The sequence below is a fragment of the Pan troglodytes genome, chromosome 3 (assembly GCF_028858775.2).
Source record: "Pan troglodytes isolate AG18354 chromosome 3, NHGRI_mPanTro3-v2.0_pri, whole genome shotgun sequence".
NCBI lineage: Eukaryota > Metazoa > Chordata > Mammalia > Primates > Hominidae > Pan > Pan troglodytes.
In genome coordinates, this window is record NC_072401.2 from 127,219,099 (window position 1) to 127,226,462 (window position 7,364).

Consider the following 7,364-nt stretch of genomic DNA (forward strand, 5'->3'; position numbering starts at 1 on the left):
AGTTGGCCTTCCTTGTGTGAAACAATACCAGACAGAAATGACAGGAAAAAATCAAATTCTAAGTCTATAAAAGCTGGTGAGATGAATTAATCTGTGGTTTAGACCTCAGCTACCTTCAGAGAAGGGAATCTGCTTGTAAACACATCTGTGTCTAGATTTTATATTTTAGTTTTTCTTCATTTTCCTTTTCTTAGTAAACTTGCTTTGGAATGTTGGTCCACTCTAAGCCAAGACATCTGAGGCAGGGAAGTTCCTTTAGAAACTAACTGTGGTACCAGCCATAAAATTCATCTGCCAAGAGGAAAGGAGATTTGGTAAAGCTGTGGTGTTTCATTCTGATAAATCTTAGGAACCTGGACAATTATGGCCATCTATAATAACTTTTCTTCTCCATATGGCAACTTATAGTGAAAATAATCTAGAAAAATCACTAAACATCTTATTTTTCAGAGGCAGGTTCACAGTATGTCAGATAGTAACATTACCATATAGATCCTTGTAAAATATTACAAACAATAAAATCTGTCTATTCTCCATAACAAATATTGCCAAGGTTACAGAATTAACTATGATTCAATGTCTCAGATATCAGATGCAAGAATGACTATTCTAGACGTCATTTGATATACATACACAGAAGAGGAGAAAAGAAGTATTTAACAATTGCTAAAATAATATCATGGCCTTTTTAAAACTTGAGATAATTTGAAGGAGAAAATGCTTCTTCAGAAATAAATTAATTCATCATTTGTAGAAGTGTTTTCTACAAAAAGACTCTGGTAAAAGGGCAAAAAAGAAAAGAAAGATAGCTTTGTTAAATGTCAGTGATATGTATCTGTTATTCTTCTGCTTTGCAGACTAATCAACAGAAAACCATTTGCTTTAGAAACAGAGTTGCTATTAGCTCTATATAGAAATTAATGCACTGTAGGGAATTTCTATTGCAAAAAAAAAAAAGTGTTCTCAAGAATTTGGAGTCATCTGAGCCACCCAGATTGAGTGTTTGCTGGCACCTAAGGTGTTATGATTGCTATGGTCGTGTCACATGATGCTATTTTCTCTAGCAAATGTAGATTTTAAATGCCGTAAAGAACTTTGCCCAACTGAATCAGCTACAAGCCAAGGCATTTCCCCAGCTCAGCTTGTTGAGGACAGCATCTGCCATTAAAAATAAATAGATAAAAAGATTAATGTATTTCTACAATCTAAAAGTTAATTTGAAAAAAATAAAAGCCAGTTGTAGCCACATAATAATATTAAGGGCTGTGAAAGAATACCTCACAATTAGCAAATCCGATACTATCATTTTCCATTATAATTTTGTCATTAGAGTGAGATTTGCTGTATAGGAGAGTAAAGGGAAGTAAATCATTTATTCCTTATATTCTACCTACTTCTTCCTGAAATAGTATGAGGGGGTAGAGAGCTAGTAGAATTAAAAAAGGAGAGGATATGGAATGAGTTTTTAATTTACTGACTAGTAAAATCAAAGCTCTTCAAGGAATAATGTTTCCTAGTTATCTGTCTGATATCAGTTGCATGCAGGAGTTAGAGGCAGTGGGGCTATAGATAAGCAACATTTAAAAAATGCAGATAGATAGATTTTATATATGCATGGATGTTAATACTTTGTGAATACATAGATATAGTTATAAAGAGATATAGATCAATTTTTTTCCAAATGGGTGTATATATTTTTTGTTCTTGGAATGCTGACCATAGGAGAATTAGAGAAATTCTAGAGGTAAAAGTAGAATAAAAAAGATATTTGTTATAATACTTATCTGTCTTTGTGCACTAAAAGATTAGGGAAGTGTTTTTGAAAGTATCTTATTTATCTAACTTCGTGATTCTCAGAATTCCACAATAGATAATTCAGTATTAAAATACATGCTGACCAACTTCAAAGTAGAAAAATAGAAGCATAGGCTTGTATATAATTTTAGGTTATTCTATGTTTCTGACATCAGAAATAATTTCTAGTTAGAACAATGCATGGTTTACACCATCTTCATAAAATACAATTTTGTGTTAGAGCATAATGTTCTAACTAATTTCTTAGCACTGATGGTTTACATTACAACCCTGACGATTGCATATAAGGTCATTTAGCATGACAGACTTTACACTGTAACAGAGAGGAGCCCTGAGTTCCTTGACTGTAAGCATTAGTGTTAAACACTTTAGGGGAAGATGTATGCTGTCTACTTTAGTTGGCCAATCTAAGGTGAAACCCTTGGAATCAGCCCAGCTTGGTTTGTATGCTTTAGTGAAATGCTTTAGATAAGTTGTTCAGCTCTGAAGCTGTTTCTTCACACAAAAAGTCATGGTTTGTTATAACTCTTAGACTTAGGAAGCAATTCCTGTGGCTTCTCAGAAGGCTGATCTTTCAAACTTTATATTTGGAATAACTTAGCATCTCTGACAGCTGTGCATTACTGGAAGGGAACTGTTAAAAATATGAAGATCACAGCTGTGCTTATTTTGGAAGACCCACAGTTCACAGCCAATTGTTGTGCTTAGATTAAAATGCATAGCTGATATTTCCAAACGTACAATGATGGACCAGCACTGGCTATCTTAAGAGCACATTGGCATCTATGAAATGAAATAATTGAAGAGAATAATCAAAATTAAAGTCTGTACCTATGCTTAAACAAGCGATTATATTGCCGCAGGGATCCAAGTCCTAGTTGTTAACCTCATCAATTGATTTGAAGGCAAAATACTTTCTCTATTTTTTTCTTTTTATCTTTCCCATTTATTAATGTAAAACAAAATGGAAAAAAAAAACCAAATGGAAAAAGACAATTCGGGGGCCACATATAAATTATACTTCTTTAATTTCAGAAAATGTTATTTTGTTTTATGCAAAATTGTGATTTTTAAAATTAGGCTCATATTTTAAAAATAGAAATATTAAATAAACACTTATTTTTTCAATGAGATACGTTAGTGAAAGGCTTAAACCTTAAGGCCATTATTATTTTGTGTTAAATATAAATGATCTCAGTGGAGGCAAGATGGCTGAATAGGAACAGCTCCAGTCTAGAGTTCCCAGCATGAGCGACGCTGAAGACGGGTGGTTTCTGCATTTCCAACTGAGGTACCAGGCTTATCTAACTGGGGAGTGTTGGAAAGTGGGTGCAGGACAGTGGGTGCAGCACACCCAGCATGAGCCGAAGCAGGGTGAGGCATCGCCTCACCCGGGAAGCTCAAGGGGTCAGGGAATTCCCTTTCCTAGTCAAAGAAAGGGGTGACAGACGGCACCTGGAAAATCGGATCACTCCCAGCCTGATACTGCACTTTTCCAACAATCTTAGCAAACGGCACACCAGGAGGTTATATCCTGTGCCTGGCTCGGAGGGTCCTATGCCCAAGGAGCCTTGCTCATTGCTAACACAGCAGTCTGAGATCAAACTGCAAGGTGGCAGCGAGGCTGGGGGAGGGGCGCCTGCCATTGCCGAGGCTTGAGCAGGTAAACAAAGCGGCCAGGAAGCTCGAACTGGGTGGAGCCCACCACAGCTCAAGGAGGTGTGCCTGCCTCTGTAGACTCCACCTCTATGGGCAGGGAATAGCCAAACAAAAGGCAGCAAAATCCTCTGCAGACTTAAATGTCCCTGTCTGACAGCTTTGAAGAGGGTAGTGGTTCTCCCAGCACGCAGCTGGAGATCTGAGAACTGACAGACTGCCTCCTCAAGTGGGTCCCTGACCCCCGAGTAGCCTAACTGGGAGGCACCGCCCTGTAGGGGCAGACTGACACCTCACACAGCCGGGTACTCCTCTGAGACAAAACTTCCAGAGGAATGATCAGGCAGCAACAATTGCTGCTCACCAATATCCACTGTTCTGCAGCCTCCGCTGCTGATACCCAGGCAAACAGGGTCTGGACTGGACCTCCAGCAAACTCCAACACACCTGCAGCTGAGGGTCCTGACTGTTAGAAGGAAAACTAACAAACAGAAAGGACATCCACACCAAAACCCCATCTGTATGTCACCATCATCAAAGACCAAAGGTAGATAAAACCATGAAGATGGGGAAAAAACAGAGCAGAAAAACTGGAAACTCTAAAAATCAGAGCGCCTCTCCTCCTCCAAAGGAATGCAGCTCCTCACCAGCAACTGAATAAAGCTGGACGGAGAATGACTTTGACAAGTTGAGAGAAGAAGGCTTCAGATGATCAAACTACTCTGAGCTAAGGGAGGAAGTTCGAACCCATGGCAAAGAAGCTAAAAACCTTGAAAAAAAATTAGACGAATGGCTAACTAGAATAACCAATGCAGAGAAGTCCTTAAAGGACCTGATGGAGCTGAAAACCAAGGCATGAGAACTACATGACGAATGCACAAGCCTCAGTAGCTGATTCCATCAACTGGAAGAAAGGGTATCAGTGATGGAAGATCAAATGAATGAAATGAAGCAAGAAGAGAAGTTTAGAGAAAAAAGAATAAAAAGAAATGAACCAAAGCCTCCAAGAAATATGGGACTCCCCGTCTCTACTAAAAATACAAAAAAGTAGCTGGGCGTGGTGGCGGGCACCTGTAGTCCCAGCAACTCGGGAGGCTGAGGCAGGAGAATGGCGTGAACCCAGGAGGCGGAGCTTGCCATGAGCCGAGATCACGCCACTGCACTCCAACCTAGGTGAGTGACAGAGCAAGATTCCGTCTCAAAAAAAAAAAAAAAAGAAAGAAATATGGGACTATGTGAAAAGACCAAATCTACGTCTGATTGGTGTACCTGAAAGTGACAGGGAGAATGGAACCAACTTGGAAAACACTCTGCAGGATATTATCCAGAAGAACTTCCCCAACCTGAAAAGGCAGGCCAACATTCAAATTCAGGAAATACAGAGAACACCACAAAGATACTCCTCGAGAAGAGCAATTCCAAGACACATAATTGTCAGATTCACCAAAGTTGAAATGAAGGAAAAAATGTTAAGGGCAGCCAGAGAGAAAGGTCAGGTTACCAACAAAGGGAAGCCCATCAGACTAACAGCTGATCTCTCAGCAGAAACTCTACAAGCCAGAAGAGAGTAGGGGCCAATATTCAACACTCTTAAAGAAAATAATTTTCAACCCAGAATTTCATATCCAGCCAAACTAAGCTCCATAAGTGAAGGAGAAATAAAATCCTTTACAGACAAGCAAATGCTGAGAGATTTTGTCACTGCCAGGGCTGGCCTAAAAGAGCTCCTGAAGGAAGCACTAAACATGGAAAGGAACAACCAGTACCAGCCACTGCAAAAACATGCCAAATTGTAAAGACCATCAAGGCTAGGAACAAACTGCATCAACTAACGAGCAAAATAACCCGCTAACATCTTAATCTTAATGACAGGATCAAATTCACACATAACAATATTAACCTTAAATATAAATGGGCTAAATGCTCCAATTAAAAGACACAGACTGGCAAACTGGATAAAGAGTCAAGACCCATCAGTGTGCTGTATTCAGGAAACCCATCTCACGTTCAGAGAGACACATAGGCTCAAAATAAAGGGATGGAGGAAGATCCACCAAGCAAATGGAAAACGAAAAAAGGCAGGGGTTGCAATCCTAGTCTCTGATAAAACAGATGTTAAACCAATAAAGATCAAAAGAGACAAAGAAGGCCATTACATAATGGTAAAGGGATCAATTCAACAAGAAGAGCTAACTATCCTAAATATATACGCACCCAACACAGGAGCACCCAGATTCATAAAGCAAGTCCTTAGAGACCTACAAAGAAACTTAGACTCCCACACAATAATAATGGGAGACTTTAACACACCACTGTCAACATTAGACAGATCAACGAGACAGAAAGTTAACAAGGATATCCAAGAATTGAACTCATCTCTGCACCAAGTGGACCTAATAGACATCTACAGAACTCTCCACCCCAAATCAACAGAATATACATTCTTCTCAGCACCACACCACACCTATTCCAAAACTGACCACATAGTTGGAAGTAAAGCACTCTTCAGCAAATGTAAAAGAACAGAAATTATAACAAACTGTCTCTCAGACCACAGTGCAATCAAACTAGAACTCAGGATTAAGAAACTCACTCAAAACTGCTCAAATACATGGAAACCGAACAACCTGCTCCTGAATGACTACTGGGTACATAACAAAATGAAGGCAGAAATAAAGGTGTTCTTTGAAACCAATGAGAACAAAGACACAACATACCAGAATCTCTGGGACACATGCAAAGCAGTGTGTAGAGGGAAATTTATAGCAGTAAATGCCCACAAGAGAAAGCAGGGAAGATCTAAAATTGAAGCCCTAACATCACAATTAAAAGAACTAGAGAAGCAAGAGCAAACACATTCAAAAGCTAGCAGAAGGCAAGAAATAACTAAGATCAGAGCAGAACCGAAGGAAATAGAGACAGAAAAAACCCTTCAAAAAATCAATGAATCCAGGAGCTGCTTTTTTGAAAATACCAACAAAATTGATGGCCCACTAGCAAGACTAATAGGGAAGAAAAGAGACAAGAATCAAATAGACGCAATAAAAAATGATAAAGGGGATATCACCACCGATCCCACAGAAATACAAACTACCATCAGAGAATACTATAAACACCTCTATGCAAATAAACTAGAAAATCTAGAAAAAATGGGTAAATTCTTCAACACATACACCCTCCCAAGACTAAACCAGGAAGAATTTGAATCTCTGAATAGAACGATAACAGGATCTGAAATTGAGGCAATAATTAATAGCTTACCAACCAAAAAAAGTCCAGGACCAGATGGATTCACGGCCGAATTCTACCAGAGGTACAAGGAGGAGCTGGTACTATTCCTTCTGAAACTATTCCAATCAATAGAAAAAGAGGGAATCCTCCCTAACTCATTTTATGAGGCCAGCATCATCCCGATACCAAAGCCTGGCAGAGACACAACAAAAAAAGAGAATTTTAGACCAATATCCCTGATGAACATCGATGCAAAAATCCTCAATAAAATACTGGCAAACTGAATCCAGCAGCACATCAAAAAGCTTATCCACCATGATCAACTGGGCTTCATCCCTGGGATGCAAGGCTGGTTCAACATATGCAAATCAATAAATGTAATCCAGCATATAAACAGAACCAAAGACAAAAACCACATGATTATCTCAATAGATGCAGAAAAGGCCTTTGACAAAATTCAACAACCCTTCATGCTAAAAACTCTCAATAAATTAGGTATTGATGGGACGTATCTCAAAATAATAGGATCTATTTATGACAAACCCACAGCCAATATCATACTGAATGGGCAAAAACTGGAAGCATTCCCTTTGAAAACTGGCACAAGACAGGGATGCCCTCTCTCACCACTCCTATTCAACATATTGTTGGAAGTTCTGGTC